Here is a 27,648-nt window from a genome sequence, read left to right on the forward strand (position 1 = left end):
TGAGAGACTGCGCCGACCAGCTGGCCGGGGTTTTCACCAACATCTTTAACCAGTCCCTGTCCCAGGCCACCGTCCCACCCTGCCTGAAAACCTCAACTATCATCCCAGTCCCGAAGAAAAGCACGGTGAGCTGCCTAAACGACTACCGCCCGGTGGCACTCACACCAATCATCATGAAGTGCTTCGAGAAACTAGTCCGGGCCCACATACTCACACGCCTCCCGCCCAACCTGGATCCATACCAGTTCGCCTACAGAGCCCACAGGTCCACAGAGGACGCCATAGCGACGACTCTCCACGCCACTCTATCCCACCTGGAGAGGGGAAACAGCTACGCGAGACTGCTCTTCGTGGACTTCAGCTCCGCCTTCAACACCATCCTTCCAGACAGGCTAGTGACCAAACTACTAGACCTGGGTCTATCACACTCTATATGTGCGTGGATCAAGGACTTCCTGACCGACCGCCCCCAGAGGGTGCGGGTGGGCCCCCACACCTCCACAGCCCTCAGCCTCAGCACTGGGTCCCCCCAGGGCTGCGTGCTAAGCCCCATCCTCTACAACCTCTACACCCACGACTTCACCCCTGTCCACCCCAGCAACTACATCGTAAAGTTTGCAGACGACACCACCGTGGTGGGATGTATCTCGGGGGGGGACGAGGCGGCGTACAGGGATGAGGTAGAGCAACTGAGCAAGCTGTGCAAGGTTAACAACCTGCTGCTAAACAAGTCAAAGACCCAGGAATTCATCGTAGACTTCAGGAGGAAAAAGTCCGAGATCCAGCCCCTGCTCATCGACGGAGAGAGCGTGGAGAGAGTCTCAACCCTCCGATTCCTGGGACACAACATGCGGGATGACCTGGCCTGGAAGGACAACACAAAAGGCACCATCAAGAGGGCACAACAGCGGCTATACACCCTGAGATGCCTCAGGAAAGAACACAACAAGCAGGAGATACTGGTGGCCTTCTACCACGGCGCAGTGGAGAGCATCCTCACCTACGGCATCTCCAACTGGTTCCACAGCTGCACAACAGCAGAGAGAAACGCGCTACAGAGAGTCGTGAGAACAGCACAGAAGATCACCGGCGCCCCCCTCCCCTCTCTGGAGGAGCTGTACAACACACGCTGTCTCAGGAGGGCCTCCAAGATCTCCAGGGACCCGACCCACCCTGGGCACGTACACTTTGTCAAGCTGCCCTCGAACAGGAGGTACAGGACCCCGGCCGCTAAGACAAACAGACTGAAGGACTGCTTCTACCACAGGGCCGTCAAGGCCCTGAACACAGAAAAGGCCTAAGTTCTGGGCCCAGGACAGTCCGGACGGATTGTATGGCAGCTAGTGCTGAGGCACAAACATGTACATTTTCAAGCCTGCAAACTGTGACACTTTAAAATAATGTGAAAAAATACTTTTGTGCAATATGACAACCCTAGTTGACTATCTGTGCAGTATAGTACAGTGGATTGTGTACATAGCCTTTATTGATGTAAACCAGCTCCTTACCTTCTTGTGATTTTATGCTTTTATGCTTTTTCTAAAATGTGTTTTTTTTTTCCCTTTCCTAACACCAGGGGAGCCACCCCTCCTAAATGTCGTTGTTTGGTACCTGTACTGTAGCAATGACAAATAAAGTCCATTCCATTCCATTCCATTCCATTCCATAAGTGCTTTAAATGCATTTAAAGCCAAGATGAACGTTTTTTCTGTGGATATAAAGAGAAAAAAGGTGCTGCACTTTCCCTCTGTGCAGTCGGTGCTGAAAGACAATGCTTCTGCATCTGAGACATTTGACAAAGTTGCAGAAAAGTACTGTGAAGTCATAAACAGACTTGGGCAAGAGTTTGAGAATAGGTTTTGTGACCTTCATCAGCTTGAGCCATGTGTGTCATTCATTTCCAATCCTTTCATGAATGTGGACACAACATGCTGTGCTGAGCAACTAAATGCAACGTTCAACTTGGATGCTGGACAGGTGGAGATTGAAATCATAACATTGCAAAATGACCTCCACCTCAAAGCCCACCAGGCTGCACCAAACTTTTGGTGCCTTGTTGATACAGAAAAGTACAGTGGTGTATGCACAGCAGCTATGAAGGTTGCCAGCCTGTTTGGTTCAACCTATCTCTGTGAATCAGCGTTTTCTGACATGAACTTCATCAAGAACAAACACAGAACACGCCTCACTGATGCACATCTGAAAGACTCACTCACAGTTGCAGTGTCAAGTTACACACCAGATTACAATATACTGGTGAACAGCATGCAATGCCAGTCTTCCCACTAACAAAGAAACAGATACCAGATGTTGTCAGTGGCAAAGTTGAATTAAAATATTGAAGAATTGTGTTCAATTTAAAAGTGTGTTCATGACATGTAACAGTTATAATTTGTAAAAAATGCAGCAGATTTGGTCATTAGTTCAAAATGTGACAAGATGTATTTAAAAATATGTAAGTTGATTTTTCTTTAACATTACATAATTGATAACTTTTTGAAACATGGTGCAACATAGTTCATGATTTCTTAAAAGGGTTTGTCAGTGGCTAGTGAAAATGGGTAATTCTTCCTATGAAATGTATTGATGTTTTCTTAAAAGTGTTTGTCAGTGGCTAGTGAAAATGGGTAATTTTTCCTATGAAATGTAGTGATGTAAGTGATCATCTGAAAATGTAACAATTACTGAGATTAATAGAGATAAAGTGCTGAATATTGATATCTGTTTCCCACCTTGTTGTCATTTTTGAGAATTATTGTGAGAAATCATTAACGTGATCAGTGTCTTCACATAGATGAGTATCATTAATCATTATTAATAATATATAACTAAAGGCAAACTGAGCAAATGTGTTATTTCAGAAGAGCGTATCAAACTGGTAGCCCTTCGTATGACTCAGTACCCATGAAGTAGCTCTCAGTTTCAAAAAGGTTGGTGACCCCTAGTGTGTTACAAAAGATGTATCTCCTCTCTTGATGCAGACTCTGGCTGTGCATATAACTCCTCATAGTATCTCTGGAATGTTCCCTCTATATCCTCTGGTTCTGTCATCAGTTGATTCGTAGCCTATGTGGGTCTCTAATTTTATGAATTTGACTACTCGTGAGTTGTTTACGCGTCCGTCTCGCCAGTAGTTTAGTGGCTCTTGGGCCCAACTCATAATAGCTCTGCTTGGTAAACAGAATATTTCGTTCTGTCAGATGTTTCTCTATCTCTGATTTTACAAGTTTAATTTCCTTTTGTGTGTTTAAATCAGCCGAATTCTGGTAGTCTCTTTCCAATCCTCTCAGTTTTGCTATGTTTTTCGTATATTTTTCCAATTTGTTTTTTTAACATGACTCGATTCCGAGATTAATTTGCCTCTCATAACCGCCTTCAAGGCGTCCCAAATCATTGTTGGCTCCACCATTCCATTATCATTTTCCTTAATATAATTTAGTATTTCCAATTTAATTTTATCCTTCCTCTGTTCATTATTCAGCAGACCTACATTCATTCTCCAATTGGTTAATCTTTTCCGGTTACTAATGCCTATGTCGAGGTACAACGGGTTATGATCTGACACATCTGCACCTCCTATATGACAATCGTTAACCCTGTAGACATTTGCTGAGTCAACAAACAAATAATCTATTCTAGAATGTGTTTAGTCTTTCTCCAGTGGATGTAGGTTTCTCCATATATCGACCAAACCCATCTCATCCAATAATATATTAACATATTTTGACATTTGTATTTTCGTTTTTTTTAGGCTTGTTGTGTCAATGTTATGATTTAAAACTACATTCATATCCCCCCCACAGATTAGTATACCCTCTGTACCGCTGCAATAACATCAAATAATGATCTAAAAAAAGACTTAGCACAATCTGGAGGAGCATAAACATTCACCAGAGTTACGGTCACATTGTCAAGCTTCCCTTTCACAATAATGTATCTTCCCTCCTCATCTCTTATCTCTTTTTTATACTCAAACTGGACCTGATTTGATATCATAATCGTCACACCCCTTCTGTGACCCCCCTTAAACAAACTACTGTACAGATTCCTAAAACCATATTTCTTTAGCTTATCATGTTCTAATTTGGTAAGGTGTGTCTCCTGCAGATATATAATTTGGGCTCTGTCCCTGTTAAGTTTCGTCATTACCCTGTCTCTCTTCTTGGGGGTATTCAAACCATTAACATTAAGTGACACCAGTCTAACAGTGGTACCCATCTAGTCCTACTTCAGTATCCCTAATAAGTGACCTGTACAGCAGTAAACTAAGTAAGCAAGTAATTTTTAACATTGCATAATGTAACATAAAACCTAACAAAAAATAATAATGAGAAATAAAACAGAACATACACTTCTTCCAAAAAAGGGGGTGACTTTTCTCCCAAGTCCCGTTGGTAGGTCGAGGGGGTATCCTTCCTCTCAGAAAAGGCCTTCCTAACACCAGGGGAGCCACCCCTCCTAAATGTCGTTGTTTGGTACCTGTACTGTAGCAATGACAAATAAAGTCCATTCCATTCCATTCCATTCCATTCCATAAGTGCTTTAAATGCATTTAAAGCCAAGATGAACGTTTTTTCTGTGGATATAAAGAGAAAAAAGGTGCTGCACTTTCCCTCTGTGCAGTCGGTGCTGAAAGACAATGCTTCTGCATCTGAGACATTTGACAAAGTTGCAGAAAAGTACTGTGAAGTCATAAACAGACTTGGGCAAGAGTTTGAGAATAGGTTTTGTGACCTTCATCAGCTTGAGCCATGTGTGTCATTCATTTCCAATCCTTTCATGAATGTGGACACAACATGCTGTGCTGAGCAACTAAATGCAACGTTCAACTTGGATGCTGGACAGGTGGAGATTGAAATCATAACATTGCAAAATGACCTCCACCTCAAAGCCCACCAGGCTGCACCAAACTTTTGGTGCCTTGTTGATACAGAAAAGTACAGTGGTGTATGCACAGCAGCTATGAAGGTTGCCAGCCTGTTTGGTTCAACCTATCTCTGTGAATCAGCGTTTTCTGACATGAACTTCATCAAGAACAAACACAGAACACGCCTCACTGATGCACATCTGAAAGACTCACTCACAGTTGCAGTGTCAAGTTACACACCAGATTACAATATACTGGTGAACAGCATGCAATGCCAGTCTTCCCACTAACAAAGAAACAGATACCAGATGTTGTCAGTGGCAAAGTTGAATTAAAATATTGAAGAATTGTGTTCAATTTAAAAGTGTGTTCATGACATGTAACAGTTATAATTTGTAAAAAATGCAGCAGATTTGGTCATTAGTTCAAAATGTGACAAGATGTATTTAAAAATATGTAAGTTGATTTTTCTTTAACATTACATAATTGATAACTTTTTGAAACATGGTGCAACATAGTTCATGATTTCTTAAAAGGGTTTGTCAGTGGCTAGTGAAAATGGGTAATTCTTCCTATGAAATGTATTGATGTTTTCTTAAAAGTGTTTGTCAGTGGCTAGTGAAAATGGGTAATTTTTCCTATGAAATGTAGTGATGTAAGTGATCATCTGAAAATGTAACAATTACTGAGATTAATAGAGATAAAGTGCTGAATATTGATATCTGTTTCCCACCTTGTTGTCATTTTTGAGAATTATTGTGAGAAATCATTAACGTGATCAGTGTCTTCACATAGATGAGTATCATTAATCATTATTAATAATATATAACTAAAGGCAAACTGAGCAAATGTGTTATTTCAGAAGAGCGTATCAAACTGGTAGCCCTTCGTATGACTCAGTACCCATGAAGTAGCTCTCAGTTTCAAAAAGGTTGGTGACCCCTAGTGTGTTACAAAAGATGTATCTCCTCTCTTGATGCAGACTCTGGCTGTGCATATAACTCCTCATAGTATCTCTGGAATGTTCCCTCTATATCCTCTGGTTCTGTCATCAGTTGATTCGTAGCCTATGTGGGTCTCTAATTTTATGAATTTGACTACTCGTGAGTTGTTTACGCGTCCGTCTCGCCAGTAGTTTAGTGGCTCTTGGGCCCAACTCATAATAGCTCTGCTTGGTAAACAGAATATTTCGTTCTGTCAGATGTTTCTCTATCTCTGATTTTACAAGTTTAATTTCCTTTTGTGTGTTTAAATCAGCCGAATTCTGGTAGTCTCTTTCCAATCCTCTCAGTTTTGCTATGTTTTTCGTATATTTTTCCAATTTGTTTTTTTAACATGACTCGATTCCGAGATTAATTTGCCTCTCATAACCGCCTTCAAGGCGTCCCAAATCATTGTTGGCTCCACCATTCCATTATCATTTTCCTTAATATAATTTAGTATTTCCAATTTAATTTTATCCTTCCTCTGTTCATTATTCAGCAGACCTACATTCATTCTCCAATTGGTTAATCTTTTCCGGTTACTAATGCCTATGTCGAGGTACAACGGGTTATGATCTGACACATCTGCACCTCCTATATGACAATCGTTAACCCTGTAGACATTTGCTGAGTCAACAAACAAATAATCTATTCTAGAATGTGTTTAGTCTTTCTCCAGTGGATGTAGGTTTCTCCATATATCGACCAAACCCATCTCATCCAATAATATATTAACATATTTTGACATTTGTATTTTCGTTTTTTTTAGGCTTGTTGTGTCAATGTTATGATTTAAAACTACATTCATATCCCCCCCACAGATTAGTATACCCTCTGTACCGCTGCAATAACATCAAATAATGATCTAAAAAAAGACTTAGCACAATCTGGAGGAGCATAAACATTCACCAGAGTTACGGTCACATTGTCAAGCTTCCCTTTCACAATAATGTATCTTCCCTCCTCATCTCTTATCTCTTTTTTATACTCAAACTGGACCTGATTTGATATCATAATCGTCACACCCCTTCTGTGACCCCCCTTAAACAAACTACTGTACAGATTCCTAAAACCATATTTCTTTAGCTTATCATGTTCTAATTTGGTAAGGTGTGTCTCCTGCAGATATATAATTTGGGCTCTGTCCCTGTTAAGTTTCGTCATTACCCTGTCTCTCTTCTTGGGGGTATTCAAACCATTAACATTAAGTGACACCAGTCTAACAGTGGTACCCATCTAGTCCTACTTCAGTATCCCTAATAAGTGACCTGTACAGCAGTAAACTAAGTAAGCAAGTAATTTTTAACATTGCATAATGTAACATAAAACCTAACAAAAAATAATAATGAGAAATAAAACAGAACATACACTTCTTCCAAAAAAGGGGGTGACTTTTCTCCCAAGTCCCGTTGGTAGGTCGAGGGGGTATCCTTCCTCTCAGAAAGGGCCCCTCCTTAGGACCGAAATCACACCCTTTCCAAAGGGTTTCACTCCATCTAGTAATGTCCAACTCTCTTAGTTCAGTCTCTCTCAAACGGCAACTATTACAATTACTTTATTAGAGGTCCGTTGACTGTTTTAAACATACCTTGTAGGCAGGGGCGGACTGGGTAAAAAAACAGCCCTGGCATTTGCGACACAGCAGCCCTATTTCCAAACGCAACACGCAACAGGGATTGTTAACATAAAAAGTCAGAGGACAGATGCCAAACTACCGACATGTTTGCTGTAATTATATGTATTATCAGTAGGCAGTCATCTTTCAATAGCCTTTTCACACCGAATGTACTTTTTTGTGCTATTTTCGGCCCAATACATGCGAATTTCGGTGCATTCCTACTTCCAACTACACTTGCTCCCTGCATCCAGTTGTTGCACATTAACTGCATCGCTCTCATCAAATTCCCCCATTCTGAAAATGAAAGCAGTGTAACGTTAACTGCTGTTATAAACGGAATGATGACATGAGGTGCGTGTCCACTGGCGATATAGAACTGACTACGATAGTTATGGAGATATACTCCAGTTCTACATCGTGGAGCTCCGCCCCATAGGGGAGCTCTGCTCCTATTGGTTTACCCCGCTACCTAAAGCTCTGCTCCTATTGGTTTACCCTGCTACCTAAAGCTCTGCTCCTATTGGTTTACATACTCCAGTTCTACATCGTGGAGCTCCGCCCCATAGGGGAGCTCTGCTCCTATTGGTTTAGGGCCCTGGGCATCCGCGATGCAGAACTGCGTGGATGGCCCGGCCGATATATAATGTTTTGGGCCGCGGTCTGCTGAAATAAGTTATTTTCAATGAAAATCACCAGAGACAAAATTACAAATATATATATATATTTTATATAATACATTCTGAGCGGCCCAGAGTCTCGCGGCCCTCCTGGCATTTGCCAGGCTTGCCCGGTGGCCAGTCCGCCACTGCTTGTAGGCCATCTGGTTGTGCTTCAGTCCCTTCAAGACACCCGCTCATGGCAGCAAATCAGACTCATTTCCCCCATCGGAAATCCTTCAGCTTCTCCCTGGCGGCAGCCGCTGCGCTCCTCGCCGGCTTGTTTCCCCTCGTCTGCTGCCACTCTGCCCGGTGTCTCGTCTTCTCCCTCTCTGTAGTCGCGGTGCCTTCTCCTGGGAGACCCACCTCGTATCCTCTGCCCGCCATGTCTCTCGCCACGTCCTCTGCGCTGTCATATGTTTTCACTCCGCTTTCCCAGTGGATTCGCATCCTCGCCAGCGGGGTTTGGAAACTGATCTTTTCCTCTTTCAATATCTTCTTTATGGCCGCGTATTCCCTTCTCTTCTGGACCACTTCAGTTGCATAATCATGGTAAAAAAAACACCCTCTTCTCTCCCACAAGTTTCTTCCTCCAAGCATGACTGAGCACCACCTCCTTCGGCTCAAACTGTAGGAAGTTTACCACCATTGACCTGGGGGTGCGTTCGGAGGTGGTTTCTGCGCCAGGGCTCTGTGTGCTCTCTGTATCTGGAGTGGGGTGTCGCTAGTGTAAGGCGATCAACTTCTCCAGAATTGAGTTAATTGAGTCGTCACTTACAAGCGAGTTCCTTTAATCTCAACGAGACGTCCTTGATATAACTTCTTAAGATAAAATGATCCAATCAAATATTAGGCACCACTACTGAACTGTTCATTAAGAGAATATTTATTCAAGCACATCAGCAAGCAATAATAGTTCATTTCCATGGAAAAGTGGTCCCATCTAGTTTCACCTCCGCAGGCCAGTATCAGCTAACCGTCAATAGGTTAACTGCAGAAGCTTCACCAGACAAGAACCCAGTTTCGCCTTGATACATAGACTTTATACATTTTGATTTAACATTTGGCGCTGGGCTGTCCCTCCTCCCCCTATCTGGTAGTTTTTTAATTGTCAGCATAAAATCTGTTGCAGCTGTGACCATTTGATTTGTAGCAAGTGTTTTAGTTAGTTATGTGGCCTTCAACTCCTTGTGTGGGTGCGAGTGTACTGTGTGTTATCTTCTTCTTCTGCCCCCCCCCCCGGCCGTTAGTCATGGTGAGAGTAGTTGCACACTTTGTCGGCTGTATCCACCTGTGAGAGCAGCCTTAATCTTGCGCAACGTTAGACACATACACATTCTGTTGTTTTTAAGAAAACAGTAAGCTTTAAGAAATCAGTAAACATATGCACACAGTTATATTTTTAGGATGAACAGACATTTTTATACTGTTAATTCTATGTGCGTTCTAAAGCACTAATTGGCCAGTTATTTGATCTTCAAACCCTCCTAAATTTCGTTGATCTTGATCTTCAAACCCTCCTAAATTTCGTTGTTTGGTACCTGTACTGTAGCAATGACAAATAAAGTCCATTCATTCATTCATTCCCTCATGACTAGGTCAGTGTGTCCTTTATCAGAATAGCTTGTGAAAACATAACTGTTGAAGTTACACAGTCCCATGACTTGGGATTTGATTAACAAGTTAAAATATAGTATAGAAGAATAGACTTATCATTAATCATTAGTTATGAAAGTATAAAATCAGTACAGGAAAATAGAATATCATAACAGCAGGTTTAAAATGGTTGTTAGCACATAGGTAAAAATAAGTAATTTACAGGCGGTTTGAATCATAAAACTTTCTGTTAGTCAGGAGCTTGTCTTCTTCTTGTCGCTCAAAAACAGAACCTCTCTTTTGGCTTCGCGTGACCTTCTAATTGTTCTCAACTGACCTCAGTCACATATTATTTAAATGAGCACATAGTACATGATTCATCACTTCTAGTTATTTTAATACAAATTCCCAACAGTTGACAACAATATATTCAGCTGACCAGAAGACTTTGGTCCAAGTTCTTGGCTTGTGGCCAAAACAAAGAAAATCTACAACAGTTTCTCTTTGAGACATGGTCCAAGTCCAGGAAAGACCAAATTCAAGACATCACTTTGATTGTTGGACATGGGTCTGAGTGTCATGTGATCAGAGTCAACAGCAGTGGCACAGAACTTGAGGTTTTACCACTGCTCACACTGTTCTCAATACAGGAGGAGGCAGACACCCTGCTGTTGCTTCACTGTGAACATGCCTCACATGTTGTGATCAGCAGTCCTGACACGTGTGTTTGTACTGGCTATCGCTTTCTGTAAGGAAATAGGAGCAAACCTGTACTTCCACACAGGGAAAGGGACAAACAAACACCATACACGTACAGAGAATACACAGCCATCTTGGAGATGAAGTCTCTGATGCGCTCATTGGATTTCACTGTTTCACCGGCTGTGATACAGTGAGTGCACTGCACGGCAATGAAAAAGTGAAGGCCGTAAAAACACTCCTGTCCAACAAAGAGCATTGTGTTACTTTCCAAAAGTTGGGAACAGCTTTTCAACTGCCAACAGAGCTGTATGAGGAAATTGAGGCATTTACATGCGACCTCTACGACCACAAAGGCTGTAGGGATGTACATTTAGCTAGGTGTCAAATGTTTAAGAGTGGGAAGTGCAATGACCGAAGTCTACCACTAAATAAGGATGCCTTGCACAAACATAGTCAGCGGGCAAACTACCAGGCAGCCATACAGGAGGTCCCTTAAACAACCCCGGGAAAACTATGACGATCTACGAGATCCCCAAAATCGTGGCTACAGCCTTCCCTCTAGCAGTTTCCCCGGCCAACATTCAGGCAGGATTCCGGGCAAGTGGGATATATCTTTTCAACCGAGAGGTATTCCAGGAGACGGCATTTGCACTGGCTTCAACAACAGACCGTCTTATAGTAAAGGCTGTTAGTCCAAAATATAGCACGTTGACTTCAGTAAATGCAACAAATGTCCCCTTTGGCATGGAAGTACCTTAGGGTCATAGAAAAACTTTTTTCCAAAGACACAAGTGAGATCTGCTTTTTATTTTCAAAATGGCCCCAACAATACATCAGAGCCCATTGGCAATTACCACACCCCATATATTTGCTACTGTTATGGCTATAATGACATTTGACATTTGGTGTCAAACTACATTTGTGAGGTCAGGGAATACAATTAAATAGGTTACAAGGATGAAAACCCAATAGTTTTCTTCTTACCATGGCAATCTAGGGTAAAAGATGCAAATTATTTTTAAAAAAACATTAAACGCCATGCTTTCGAAACTCCAGTCCTAGAAATAACAAACAATGGCACACGTACAATGTTGTAGTTGTTTAACACTAGAACAGCAACGTTTTTTTACCTACTTTTAGCGCAAAGAGGTGTCGAATCACACGACCACTCTTCACAATGGGGGAGTGTGTACTGACGCACAAAAATCGCTGGATGGCGATCTCACACAAGAAGAGAAAATGACAAGACACTACCTCTAAAAATGCATAAAGTTCCAGAGAAGTGGGGACAGAGCAGAGAGTCAGCTGAAAAGGAACATATATATATATATATATATATATATATATATATATATATATATATATATATAATAACGTATGCATGCCATTGTAGATGTAACGTAAGTGGAGAGGAGATTGATCTAGGAGATTGATCAAGACTGCGGGAGACTTACGAATGAAAGTTGAAAAATAATAATAACTGTAATATATAATAACTGTTGTCCCTTTCACACATAGTTCCATGTAATTTCCTTGGAATCCCAAGCTGTGTTGACCAGGTATCTGTAATGTTCACATTTATATATAACAGTAATAAATATAGCAATAAATGACAGCGCTGTAAATAGTGTTATTCTTGCACAATTGCACCCACAACGTGCTATTGCCGTCCGGAGTTGATCAGCTCCAGATTGAACCAAGGTTCTTCGCTACAGAAACATTTTCACACAGTGACAAACCTGTGATGCGTTTTATATAATATTCTTTGAACAACAGAACGGGACAGGCGCCAGAAACTGCCATAATATACCATACATACTGTATATCTGGTAATATATCGTACCTCCGTTTTATATTGAGAAATATGATGATAAATACATATAGGGCGGAGGTATGATATGTGGTGTGTTTAGTTGGCGAGCGGACAATTGGCTACTACAATGTACAATGTTGCCAAAATCAACTAGGCCTATCTAATGTTCGAAAACGAATCTACAAATATTAATCTGCGTACTGTATATCTATGGTACAACCGTCTTGCCTGTTGTGTATTATTATCATTGCCGACACAGGTCTATGAACATCTGATAATAAGGTGAAGGGCAGTATTATTCATCTTTACTTTATTGGGTGAATAAACTGTACAGTTGTCTATAGGCAAGAATGGGCTTTAGTTGGCGAGCGGACATGCCACATATCATCCCCGTACCTCCATCCCACATGTATTCATCATCATATTTTTCAATAATATATCTTGTATTGTCTGAACGAACATTTATTTCGCCATATTACGTGACTTATGCACCTTAGGTTTTTGTGAACGGGACGATCAGAAAGAGATTTGTTTACCACGAAACAAGGAATGTGAGGTTAATTTTGTTGGTTATGAATCAAAGAACAGTTATTGAGTTTAAGACGATTTAATCAAAGTACAAAACAGATACATATACCAATAGCTGGAGCCTGGTGTCTGGGCTGGTGGTCTGCTGGTCGGCTGGATAAGAGACAGATGTCCCCTCTCCTGCCCTTTTTGTTCCCCTTTTCTTATGCAAATATCTACCAGTGATCCTATCACAGTCACCTAGATGGTCAAGAGGGGGAGGCCAGGAGGTCTCTCCCTATAAACAAAGTCCTATCAGGTCAAGGGGGAGAGGCCAGAGTGTGTGTGTGTGTGTGTGTGTGTGTGTGTGTGTGTGTGTGTGTTTACAAGCGGTCCCAACCCCCAGAGGTCTCTGTTGGTCATCTGGTTGCCATAGAACCCCCATTGTTAGAGGGCATCATGCCCTTGCATGCCCTGGTATGTGTGTGTGTTTAAAATATACCACAAATGCAAAATCAAAAAAACTACGCATTACATTGGCCGTCCTATTGAGATGATAACAGTTTACAGATTGAACTCATATCTCTCAAGTATGTTTGCATATGAACACACTTATTCCTATGTAGCCTATTGCATTATTTTCATACATAATACATTCAATGCGCAGCTTTCCGAGAGCCCACGGCACATGAGAGTAATGAGAGTAAAGTTAAAGTTTTATATTATAGTCTTTGAACAACAGAGCGGGACAGGCGCGAGAAACTGCCATAATATATCATACATATATCTGCCATCCCACACCTTACCTCCATCCCACATGTAGCCTATTTATCATCATATTTTTCAATATACCTCCATAGCCAACCTGGTCTCACACGGCAGCCGTCAGGATTCGACGTCTGTCGTTCGTCTCCAAACGTCGAATTCCGACGAGAAAACGAGCTCTGAAAGCGCAGGGGTACGCCTGTTATGTGCGCCTGTCGGGCTGCACGCCACATTAATTAGTTACGCCACATTTTGAGATACAAGCGCTTCAACGTTCATTCATTTGGAACTGCGAGAATGAGTAACGTTAGCCCGATTGCACTTGCATTAATAAAGCGTTATATAAATATAATTAATTATTATTATTATTGCCTACAGCTAATTGTTACAAGGTGAGAGCTAAAATAACATACGTGTAACGTTAGCCAGCAATAGATAGACTAGATATATATAGATATATAGATATATAGCTAGATATAGTCACTATATAGTCTAAATGCAACCTGGTCTCACACGGCAGACGTCAGGATTCGGATGTAATATTAAACTCCCATATTTATTCTTTAAACAAACAAATCTGGGGGAGTGGTCGGAGTTAACGAGATATTGTTCCAATCCATTACCTGGCCATTACCTGCCTGTGAAAAGTATGAAACGTTTGCATTGCCTAGCGTGTAGGCCCGTGAGAAATTGAGAGCATATAAATCACTAGATGCCTACAACTACGCAATCTGTGGTCATGTACAGTACATCAAATACCATGACATAGATTCTAAATAAGAACAATATTCCATTTGCTTACAGATTCCGGGGTGGCGTTATTTGCCGATGTCCGTGTGAGTCGTCCGCGAATACATGCGTCTTCCTCTTTGCTGGATTTGTCTGCTTGACTGCATCACGTTGTTTAATTATAAATAAGAACAATATTCCATTTGTTCATTTGCTTTAATGAAATGACTCTGCGAAATGACAATAATTAAACAAGTCCTGAGCAGGACGAAAGCAGGTGTAAACTAACGTATTCACGCGACACGGCGGACAACTGTAGGGAGGTTCTAGTGCTTGATGTGAAGTGCCGTTTGGAATGAGACATCTTCTCACACGTACAGGCACACAACGAGTACAACATGTTGCATTTTCATGCCATTAGGCAACTTGCTTCCTAGCATAGCAGGTCCATTTGGACTTTGAAATACCTCCATGACTTTATATGGCCACTGTGTGTGTCTGTGGAGAAAAGGGTACGTTTGGGCCCAGGGAAGGGGCTGCGAAAGAGTCACACTCACCAAACTTTACACACTCCTTCCCCTTCATGGGACATTGTACCATGTCAACTTTCACCCTCCTAGGCCATTCCCTAGAGGCCCTGCACGTGACTGCTATATATTAGCAGGGACCTGCTATGCTAGGAAGCAAGTTGCCTAATGGCATAAAAATGCAACATGTTGTACTTGTTGTGTGCCTGTACGTGTGAGAAGATGTCTTTTTACAAACGGCACTTCCAATCAAGCACTAGAGCTCCCTACTCTGTATGGTACATTATATTGATAATTGGGTCCCTGGTTACCTACTACATACATACTACATACCTACTACATACTGCATACCTACTACATACTACATACATACTACATACTACATACCTACTACATACTACATACCTACTACATACTACATACTACATACCTACTACATACTACATACCTACTACATACTACATAGTAGCTCTTCCAGAGAGGCGCCCCCTCCCCTCTCTGGAAGAGCTGTACAACACACGCTGTCTCAGGAAGGCCTCAAAGATCTCCAGGGACCCGACCCACCCTGGGCACTTACACTTTACCAGGCTGCCCTCGAAAAGGAGGTTCAGGACCCTGGCCGCTAAGACAAACAGACTGAAGAACTGCTTCTACCACTGGGCCGTCCAGGCCCTGAACACAGCAAAGACCTAAGTTCTGGGCCCTGGACAGTCTGGACGGATTGTATGGCAGCTGCTGGACTGAAAAAATCAGGTGTAGTGCTGAGGCACAAACATGTACATTTCAAGCCTGCAAACTGTGACACTTTAAATAACGTGAAAAAATACTATTGTGCAATATGACAACCCTAGTTGACTATCTGTGCAGTATAGTACAGTGGATTGTGTACATAGCCTTTATTTATGTAAACCAGCTCCTTACCTTCTTGTGATTTTTTCTTTTTCTAAAAGTGTTTTTTTTCCCCTTTCCTAACACCAGGGGAGCCACCCCTCCTAAATTTCGTTGTTTGGTACCTGTACTGTAGCAATGACAATAAAGTCCATTCATTCATTCATTCATTCACATACTACATACCTACTACATACTGCATACCTACTACATACTGCATACCTACTACATACTACATACATACTACATACCTACTACATACCTACTACATACTACATACTACATACCTACTACATACTACATACCTACTACATACTGCATACCTACTACATACTACATACCTACTACATACTACATACCTACTACATACTACATACTGCATACTACATACCTACTACATACTACATACCTACTACATACTGCATACCTACTACATACTACATACCTACTACATACTGCATACCTACTACATACTACATACATACTGCATACCTACTTAAGCGTTACTGTTAAGTGACAAGATTCTCTGTATGTCTGTGTCACTGGCGTACCAGAGACGCCCGCATCCCCTCCAAGACAGGATTTGTCTGCGAAGACAAACAGCACACATGTGATTGTGTTTGCGTATGTGATCAACACACAGCTATGAGGTCATGTGACGGGGCTGCTCACAGGGCTGTAAGAGGAAACATGAATGCTGCTAATCACCTTGGGATAGCTAGCAAGCTAGGTAGTTAGCTGACTAATTATATTATAATAATAAATCGTATTAAAATCAAACGTGAACGAAGAAATGTGAACTAGCTTACCTATGGAAGCTCCTCACTGACTTTACAGTGAAAAAAGCGATTGAAAGAATTTAAACACAATGAGCAGGGCTTACGGAGCAGCTAGGATAGTCTAAAAGAAAATCATTTGAGACGAGATGTTTGCGTGTGTGGAAAAAAAAGCATTTTACCCACTCCGTGTCACACACACACACGTAAATGCTTATTGAGGAAAACCAGATACCAGAAGTTTGCTTTCTTCCTACACAGAAAAACGGCAAAATAGCTTCATACTAGCTTATCCTGATTTGTTTTAGAAAATGTAAGGACTTCACATATCTCCTTTATCAGATCTTTATCAGACCCTTATCAGATCTTTATCAGATCTTTATCAGACCTTTATCAGATCTTTATCAGACCCTTATCAGATCTTTATCAGACCTTTATCAGATCTTTATCAGACCTTTATCAGATCTTTATCAGACCTTTATCAGATCTTTATCAGACCTTTATCAGATCTTTATCAGACCCTTATCAGATCTTTATCAGATCTTTATCAGACCCTTATCAGACCTTTATCAGATCTTTATCAGACCTTTATCAGACCTTTATCAGATCTTTATCAGACCCTTATCAGATCTTTATCAGACCCTTATCAGATCTTTATCAGATCTTTATCAGATCTTTATCAGACCTTTATCAGATCTTTATCAGATCTTTATCAGACCTTTATCAGATCTTTATCAGACCTTTATCAGTCCTTTATCAGACCAGATAAACATTATACCATGTTGGACATGTATATATATTGTATATATAAACATTATACCCTACTCTGGATATAGTATGGTTATTACTGGTGGCCTGAGGTGGTCCAGTGGTCTAGCACCGTGGTCTACAGTGATATACAAAAAATACATTATATACAATATTATAAATATCCGTTTGTTCTATAATATTCATTGATGAGTACATGCATAATCAAACATAGGCTACTGCAATTACTTTGCTGCGGGAGCTATACATGCACCACACAACTTGATAGGTACATACTGTGCAGTGTATCATTCATAACTGTACATAGGCCACACATATCATAATATCTTATCACTATTGCATGGAACTTGGGTAAACCCGCTGTGAAAAAAAAACCTCAGCTCCAACAAATCTGAAGGGATTGGGAGACAACTGTACAGTTTATCATTTTCATAACTGTCTGTACATATACATATCTTATGTATCCCTATTGCTATATATAGCCTATATATAAACACATTATGTTACAAATATCAGTCTTATCCACTGTATCTAATTCAGCACTGAAGCCTGAAGGTTGAGCACAGTGTGTGCCCCCTTGCTACCTCTGCTGATATAAAAGAGAATTGCAGCCTTGGAGAAAAAGATGGCAGCCGAATTCCAATGCAAATACACAGATACACACAGAAATACTGCAAAAACGCTTTATACTAACTAGATTTTGAAAATGTAAAGATGCTGGGTGGTAGAACGCACATATCTAGGAAAAGTCATGAAAGGAGGGTCCTGATATTTGATCGAGTGCAAAGGTAGATTTGTTTTTGTACTCACTGGTGCCCTATGACACCTCACGGCTTTCCTAGTGCAATAAGCAAAAAGGACACTGGGGTTAATACAATAGACACAAACTCACAAACAAATGGCATATGAAGGTTAAAGCTGAGAAATGCTCAACTACATTGTATGTCTTTATAATCTACTACTGTGGATGTCATATGTTGCATATACACCTCGTTCCAAATTATTATGCAAATTATATTTTTCTCAGATTTTCCTAAATAGTCGATGCAAATGACAATCAGTATAATTTTCAAGTCATCAACCTCCCAATGATAACAGTATTTTTTTTTATTTATAAAAAACTCAAAATGCATTGTTCCAAATTATTATGCACAACAGAGTTTCAAAACATTTTATAGGTTGTAAAGAACTAAAAATGGTAATTTGATGAATTTAGGTTTAGGAGGTCATATTAGGAGGTCATATTTACTGAAATCAAAAGCTATTTCAAACAAAAACATCTTAACAGGTCAAGTTACATGTTAACATAGGACCCCTTCTTTGATATCACCTTCACAATTCTTGCATTCATTGAACTTGTGAGTTTTTGGACAGTTTCTGCTTGAATTTCTTTGCAGGATGCCAGAATAGCCTCCCAGAGCTGCTGTTTTGATGTGAACTGCCTCCCACCCTCATATATATTTTGCTTGAGGATGCTCCAAAGGTTCTCAATAGGGTTGAGGTCAGGGGAAGATGGGGGCCACACCATGAGTTTCTCTCCTTTTATGCCTATAGCAGCCAAAGACACAGAGGTATTCTTTGCAGCATGACAGTGGGCTCAGAAATACATGAAGACTAATTTCCAAACAGTCTTGTTTACTGATGAGTGCTGTGCAACCCTGGATGGTCCAGATGGATGGAGTAGTGGATGGTTGGTGGATGGCAGCTTAGCTTCGCTGGGGCACAAAACACGATTGATACCTCGAAAACACAGCTAAGCAAAAGCAAAACAAGCATCTTTTTTTAGGTTAAAGTTAGAAAGTAACATAGAAATATCGTCACGTCAAGTCAAACCCCGTGGCTTAGCTAAAGCAGCCATGTTCTCAGACCTGTTAGACATTAGCTTAGCCAAGCTAACGCGGGTTGACTCACTTTCTCATCCACTTCCCCAAAACACGACCAGACACACACATACACACACACACACACAGACAGACAGACACACACACACACACACAGACACACACACAGACACACACACAGACACAGACACAGACACAGACACAGACACACACACAGACACAGACACAGACACAGACACAGACACAGACACAGACACAGACACACACACAGACACACACAGACACACACACAGACACAGACACAGACACAGACACACACACAGACACACACACACACACACACACACACACACACACACAGACACACAGACACACAGACACACAGACACACAGACACAGACACAGACACACATACAGACACAGACACACACACACACACACACACACACACACACACACACACACACACACACACACACAACAGGCCTTTATCTGCTGTCTGAGATGTGATGCTCTGGACTACTTACCCGCTTTGCCTTGGTGGATCTATCGTCTCCCACAGTTCCACTTCTTCCAATCCTTTCAGGGTTTCAGTCCAACTTGAGTAGGTTTAGTTCCGTTAGAGGAGAGCTTCGTGTCTCTCTCTCCCAGACGGAGCTAGCTGCTCTTCCTTCCTTCCGGGTAGTTTAGCTTAGCTCCACACCCACACACTGAACACTACAGATACAACCACTCCAACCAAATATGGTCCATCAAGCGTCCGGGTGATAGGCGTGATGTCCGCAGCTGGATATACTTGGAGAGTGTTTGTAAGGCTGGCGGCCATCTTAGGTGAGTCTGGTTGCGTTGTTAGGCTGGCGGCCATCTTAGGTGAGTCTGGCTGTGTTGTAAGGCTGGCGGCCATCTTAGGTGAGTCCGGTTGTGTTGTAAGGCTGGCGGCCATCTTAGGTCAGTCTGGTTGTGCTGTAAGGCTGGCGGCCATCTTAGGTGAGTCTGGTTGTGTTGTAAGGCTGGCGGCCATCTTCGGTGAGTCTGGTTGTGCTGTAAGGCTGGCGGCCATCTTAGGTGAGTCTGGTTGTGTTGTTAGGCTGGCGGCCATCTTGGGTGAATCTGCAGGGCTGCCAAGTTTCACCAAAAGTTTGGAGTGACATTTTTTGGCGGTGGAGCGACCCAAACCTGTTTCAGTATGACTTTTATTAAACTGCGGTTCCTCCCGCGCACGCCCACATACAACATCCGGGTCTTACATGCAACATTATCAGGTCACCCCTAGAGGTGTCCCTGTAACACAGGCTACTAACCAGTGGCGGCTGGCCGATAGAGGGCGCTGGGGCGCCGCCCCCACCTTCACTTCCTAGTTGCGATTTGTAAACGTTTTTTTAACAAAATAAACATTGTTTATTCACAAAATGCGGCTGATATTCTGTCGGCGCCTATCAGCATTCATTAAAAATCCTCCAATACAATAAACATTTTATCTGTGTGTGTGTAAAATTCACTGTTAAAATACATAGGGGGAGGAGTCGGGTCGAGATCGAATGCAAGTCTATCGCAGGCCAAATACTTTTCGCTTACACGTGAGCTGTAGCAGCGCTCCAATTGGCTGTCTCTATTTCTCGGCCGGGGCGCAAAAAGTTCCGTCCTGAATATCCGGTTGTAATAGCAGACAATGCATTATGCTGAGGACTTCCGACTTCCGGGCTTCCGGACTTCCGGGCTTCCGGACTGCTCTCCTAACAAATTAAGTTGTTTACAATGTAAGGAGGATTTATTTCTGTAAACAAATTGAACAAATGGATTAGAAGGAGGCATCTTTTGTTCCCAACTTGAGGATATTGCAACTGGACCTATTACCGAAGTCAAACTTCGTTTGTGGTCGCAATCTCCGCACCGGCTGTTAGGCTGCTACTGTTGGTGTTTTGCGAAGCCAGAATAGACAAACTCGACCTGAAGGTAAGAGAGTCAGCTAAGATAAAAGCTACTTCAAACATTTAGTAATATCGTCAGCATGGTACGTTTTCTAATGTCGTCTTTTCGCTTGTTTATGTATTCACCCAGCACACGCACACACACACACACACACACACACACGCACACACGCACTTACGCACACACTCACACTCACACACTCACTAGAGGGGATGAAGAGGTCTGTACAGGGGGGTAGAGGGGATGAAGAGGTCTGTACAGGGGGGTAGAGGGGATGAAGAGGTCTGTACAGGGGGGTAGAGGGGATGAAGAGGTCTGTAGAGGAGGGTAGAGGGGATGGAGAGGTCTGTACAGGGGGGTAGAGGGGATGAAGAGGTCTGTACAGGGGGGTAGAGGGGATGGAGAGGTCTGTACAGGGGGGTAGAGGGGATGAAGAGGTCTGTACAGGGGGTAGAGGGGATGGAGAGGTCTGTAGAGGTGGGTAGAGAGGATGAAGAGGTCTGTAGAGGTGGGTAGAGGGGATGAAGAGGTCTGTACAGGGGGGTAGAGGGGATGAAGAGGTCTGTAGAGGTGGGTAGAGGGGATGAAGAGGTCTGTACAGGGGGGTAGAGGGGATGAAGAGGTCTGTACAGGGGGTAGAGGGGATGGTGAGGTCTGTACAGGGGGGTAGAGCTATTCTCATGCTAAAATCGACTGTAAATCCAGATTTTAAAGTTGATATTCTTCCCCGTGGAGCATGCCCCCATAACCTGTGCCCCACCCAAAAGTTTAGCACCAGCCGCCACTGCTACTAACATATGTGTGGTGGCCTGGGAAAACCCTTCACATGGTGGCATTTTGACATTTTCATTTTTTTATTTTACATTTACATTTTTGGCATTTAGCAGACGCCTTATTCCAAAGCGACTTACAATCAATACATTTGAATACTAAGCATGTGAATCAGCAGTCCACCATTCGTTGCAGGAAGAGTACTCTAGCTCAGGCCCGGGGCCACTGATAGAAGGAAAAACCTTCTCCCTATTATCTATCGCCTTCTACTAAAACTTTTTTTTTTTTTTTTTTTATTACTGGAGAAACTGAGAAACAGTACAAGGGGGGCAATAGAAGTTCTAGGGACACAGTAGAGGGGAAAGCGGGTGTCTTTAGGAGACGTAGTGGTGAGGGTCGGAAGATGTCACAGGAGGAGCAGTTAAGATGTAACCTGAAGAGATGGGTCTTCAGTCTACGACGGAAGATGGGTAGTGACTCTGCCGTTCTGACAGCCGTGGGGAGCTCATTCCACCAGCGGGGAGCCAGTGTTGTGAAGAGACGTGATCGGGCAGCCCGACTGCTGTGTAGAGGAGGTGGGGCCAGTCGGCCAGCCGAGGTGGAGGAGCGGAGTGAGCGGGCAGGGGTTTGGGGGGTTACCATTTCCTTCAGGTAGGCAGGGGCTGTCCCTTTAGCTGCCTGGTATGCAAGCACCAGGGTCTTGAATCTGATGCAAGCTGCTATCGGGAGCCAGTGCAGGGTGCGAAGGAGAGGGGTGACATGCGAGTATTTGGGGAGGTTGAATACCAGCCGGGTAGCAGCATTCTGGATGAGCTGCAGAGGTCTAATGGCTGAAGCGGGGAGCCCAGCCAGGAGTGCATTGCAGTAATCCAGGCGGGAGATGACCAGTGCCTGGATCAAGAGTTGCGCTGCCTCTCTGGTAAGGAATGGTCGTATCCTTCTGATGTTGTAGAGGAGGAATCTGCAGGAGCGAGCCGTTGCTGCAATGTTCTCCGCACAGGATAGTCGGTTATCCAGGATCACTCCAAGGTTCTTGGCTGTCAGGGAGGGGGTTACAGTAGAGTTCTCCACTGTGATGGAGAAGTCTTGGAGAGGGCAGGCTTTCCCGGGGATGAAGAGGAGCTCAGTCTTGTTAAGATTGAGCTTGAGATGGTGGTCAGCCATCCAAGTTGAAATGTCAGCGAGACATGCTGAGATACGGGTTGCCACGTGTACATCAGACGGGGGGAAGGACAGGAAGAGTTGAGTGTCGTCTGCGTAGCTGTGGTAGGAGAGCCCATGTGAAGAGATTACCGAGCCAAGAGACTTGGTGTAGAGATAGAAGAGTAGTCGCCCTAGGACGGAACCCTGGGGAACTCCAGTGGAGAGGGTTCATGGAGAAGATAGCGATTCTCTCCAGGTCATCTGGTAGGAGCGGCCCGCCAGGTAGGAAGAAAACCAGGAGTGTGCGGTGCCAGAGATGCCCAGGTCTGAGAGGATGGAGAGAAGGATCTGGTGATTGACTGTGTCGAAGGCAGCAGACAGGTCAAGGAGAATGAGAACAGAGGAGAGGGAGGAAGCTTGGGCAGAGTGGAGGGCTTCCATAAATTAGAAGTTCTCAGCTATTCATAACTGGTTGAATGACTGAGATAGCCCTTTATTTTAAAAAGTTATGAGCATTTTAATGTATCATGTCAAAAAAAGTGAAAGGTGAGAAATGCTGCCCCCATGCTGCCCCCGACTCCTTTCTCCTCCGGGTCGGGGGAGGAGCCTATGCAGATCGGCTGGTCTCGTTTGTCTGCTTGTGATGCGGTGTTAGTCTGCTCGCCTCGTCGGTATGTGAGGGACAGATCCATTTGTGTGTTTTCTAGTTAAGATTGTATTACTTTATGCTTATTGTGAGCATCAGTAAACTGGCAATAACACAGGTGGAAGTATCGTCTCTCCTTTCGCTCATGTGTGCGTGCGTTGCTTAACTGAGAATGAGACACGTTCAACGTGACGTTGTTTCGCTAGCAAACTACCCACCACATTAACAATAGCATTACAACATTGCATTATTTCCCTTCTTTTTTTCTTTTTGAGGCAAAGTCAAATCTGTCATCTGGTCAGGACTGCTCCGCTCAGGCCGTAGAATGTCTGTCTGTTGCGCTTGAGCTGACCGCTCTGCAACACGCAGATCCACTCGGTTGCGTCTGTACAGTGTGCCGTCCACATCCACCACGAACGAGCGGGGAGCGACTCTCTGGAGGCACTGGCCTCGTCGCCACCGCCCTGTGCGATCACCTGGCAGAGGCCTCATCCTAATGTGATCTCCAACATCCAGCTCTGGAAGGTCTCTGGCAGACGTGTCATAGAATGACTTGGCGACCCGCCGTTTCCACCGCAGCTTCTCTGCCACTCCGTCCACCACACGTGGTAGAAGCAGGCTGTCCGCGACGGGCAGTGAAGTTTTGAGCCTGCGTGCCATTAAGTGCTGGGCCGGGCTGCTGTCCAACCCCTCTGTGGGTGTGTTGCGCCAGTGAAGGATGGCCATCCACGCATCCGTGCCATCCAATTTCGCCCGCTTGCAGAGTGACTTGACAATCTTAACGGCCGACTCAGCCTTGCCGTTGGATCGAGGATGTCGGGGTGAGGATGTGACATGGGCAAACCCCCAGCTCGCTGCAAACTTCCTGAACCGTTCGCATGCAAACTGTGGGCCGTTGTCCTAGACCACCCTCTCTGGCTGCCCATAACGTGCAAACTGAGCTTTGCAGCGCGTGATGAGCGTGTCAGCAGACAGATCTGGCAGCTGGTCGATTTCCCAGAAATCCGAATACTGGTCCACAATGACGAGAAAGTCCTTGCCCGCATATGAGTAGACGTCCATACTCACTGCCTGCCACGGGCGCACCGGTATGTCATGCGACATCATCGGTTCCTTCTGCTCGACCCGTGCGTACTCATTGCATGCGGAGCAGTTCGCCACAAAGTCCTTTATCTCCCCTCTCATGTTCGGCCAGAAGAGCGTATCCCTGGCCCGTCTGTAACACGCCTCCCCACCAATGTGGCTAGCGTGTATGCGTTTGAGCAGCTCAGATCTCATGGCTTTTGGTATGACGACGCACTGTCCCCTGTACAACGCTCCGTCTTGAACATTCAGCTCGTCTCTGAAGGGCCAGTATTCCCGCACTGCCAGTGGAGTGTCCTCTTTAAAGTCTGGCCAGCCACTGAGGATCACAGATGCCAGCTCCTGAAGCACATCATCCGTCTCTGTGTGCTGCACAATCTGGTGGAATCTGAAAGCCGTAACGTCCATGTGCTGCGCCTGGTCCAGCTGTGAATACCCGGCCTGGGTGCTGTTCACGGCGCACACAGCATGCTGCACGTACGGGGTGTCAGACCCACGGCACGGGGGCGTGGCCCTGCTCAGAGTGTCGCTGACATACATCTCGGGGCCCGGCTTGTACACAACATCCAGATTGTAGCTTTGCAGCTGCAGCAACATGCCTTGGAGACGTTTCGGTGCGCTCAGGAGGGGCTTCTTGAATATTGTGATAAGCGGCTTGTGGTCTGTTTCTGCAGTGATAGCCTCCCTGCCATACAGGTACTGGTGGAATCTCTGGCAGGCAAAGACTATGCTCAAACACTCCTTCTCAATCTGAGCGTAGTTTTGCTCTGTCGGCGTTAGTGCCCTCGATGCAAAAGCCACCGGCTGTCCCCCTTGTAACAAACAGCCCCCCAGCCCGGTCATGCTGGCGTCGCTCTGGACCGTGACAGGCTTTGTGATACCATAGTACTTGAGGACGGGCGTGCAGGTGACCATACACTTCACTCCGCACACTGCATCTTCGTGTTTGGGCAACCAGTGCCACATGACGTCCTTATCCAAGAGCCTGCGGAGCGGCTCACAGACCTCCGAGAGCTTTGACAGAAACTTTGCAAGGTACGTCACGAACCCAATAAAGCGCTGCACTGCTTTCACGTCGGTGGGTGTCGGCATTTCCAGCACGGCCCGTGTCTTCTCTGGGTCGATTTTCAGTCCCTCCGAGGACAGAATGTGGCCGTGGAAGTGTACGGCTTTGAGCTTGAACTGTAGCTTGCGTTCACTCAGCCTGAGTCCCACTGCTCTGCATCGTTCCATGAGAGCACTCAAGTTTCTGTCATGGTCCAGTTTGGCCTCGGCATCCATATCGCCACACCCGACCACCAGGATGTCATCCGCGATCGGTTCGATGCCGGCCAGGCCCGATAGCAGCTCGTGTTGCTTGCGCTGGTAGATCTCAGGCGCTACTGAGACTCCGAAAGGGAGCTTGAGCCATCTCATCCGACCCCACGGTGTCCAGAAGGTCGTCAGACGGCTGCTCGCGTCGTCAAGCTTGCACTGTAAAAAGGCAACACGAGCGTCTGCCAACGTGAAGAGGCGAGCCTTGGGCAACTTGTACAACACATCTTCCAGAGTAGGCATATGGTAGTGAGACCTCAGCAGCGCTCGGTTGAGAGGCTTTGGATCGATACAGATTCTTATTTTCTCTGGCTTTGCGACAGACACCATGTTACTTATCCATGCTGTCGGCTCAGTCACCGGCGCAATGTTGCCGACCTTGACATGTCTGTCAAGTTCCTCCTTGACTCTCGCCTTCAGAGCCACTGGAACATTCCTCGGCGCGCACTGCACCGGCGTCACATCAGGATCCAGCTCGAAGTGTATCTCGCCCGGGACTGACTCGATTGAGTCATTGAAGACGTCATGATAGTCTCTCAGCAGCTGATCTTTGGTGAGGGGCACAGATTGGCTTGCATCAACTGTGTGGAGTTCATCTGGAACGGTGAAGGATACGAGGCCCAGACGTTCGCATGTGCCCCCCCCCCCGAGAAGAGGCTTTTGCCCTGTGTCGACTATTTCAAATGTGAGGTTGTGCTTTTCTCCCCGGATGACACATTCAGTGTGGAATTTCCCCAGTGATGGCATGATTTCCCCAGAGTATAACTTTAACTTGGCTGCGCTCGGGCCTAGCGCCGCTCTGGGTGACAGCTTCTCTTTAATCTTGCGGCCCATGACATTGCAGGTGGAGCCTGTATCCAGCTGACACTGTTGCCTTTTCTCATTCAGGCATAGATTCACAAACCACTTGCGCCCCTGCTGGGCCTTTGCAGTATTGACACATTCAGTTACTAGAAACAGTCTATCATCAGTATCTGACTCATCTTCTCTTTGCTCATCAAAGAGCACATTCACATTTCAAGCACATTCACTTTTTTTATTTTGTCAGCCTTGCTGCCAGCCTGGCATACCTTGGCAAAGTGATTTGCTATGCCACATATCCGGCATGTCTTACCGTAGGCTGGGCACTGCTCCCTGCCCCGTTTGTGGCTGCCTCCACAGTATTTGCAGCTCCACTGTGGCTCTCTCTCCGCTGGCGCTGTTTTCCTTTGATGTGCGCGCCTCTCACTATGCCTGTCCGCGGCATTCACATTGTCCGTCTGTGCTAGCGGGGCCATCACTCTCATGTGTCTCTCGGTTAGCTCAGCGAGCCTACAGATTTCAGTCGCTGTGTGTAAGGTCAACTCACGTTCGCATATCAGACGCCTTCTGGTGCCCTCACTCGCAACACCCAGCACGAGCCTGTCACGAACCAGCTCGTCCTTCAGCGCACGGTATTCGCATGACGATGCTCTCTCCTTAAGCTTTGTCAGGAAACTGTCTATTGGCTCATCAGCCTCTTGTTTGCAGCTTCCAAACATGTACCTCTTATAAATGACGTTTCTCGCCGGTTTGAAGTAAACCCCCAAAGCGTCCATAATCGCTTTTGGGTCCTTCTGTTCATCCTCCGTCAACATGAGGCTATGTGTGTACACATGACGGCACTCACTTCCCATCAGCCGTCTCAGCGTGGCTGCCTTGATCAGCTTCGACTTCTCGCTCAGTCCGGTAGCGAGCAAAAAGTCCT

The sequence above is a fragment of the Nansenia antarctica genome, assembly GCF_963989245.1.
Source record: "Nansenia antarctica genome assembly, chromosome: 2".
Classification (NCBI taxonomy): Eukaryota; Metazoa; Chordata; class Actinopteri; order Argentiniformes; family Microstomatidae; genus Nansenia; species Nansenia antarctica.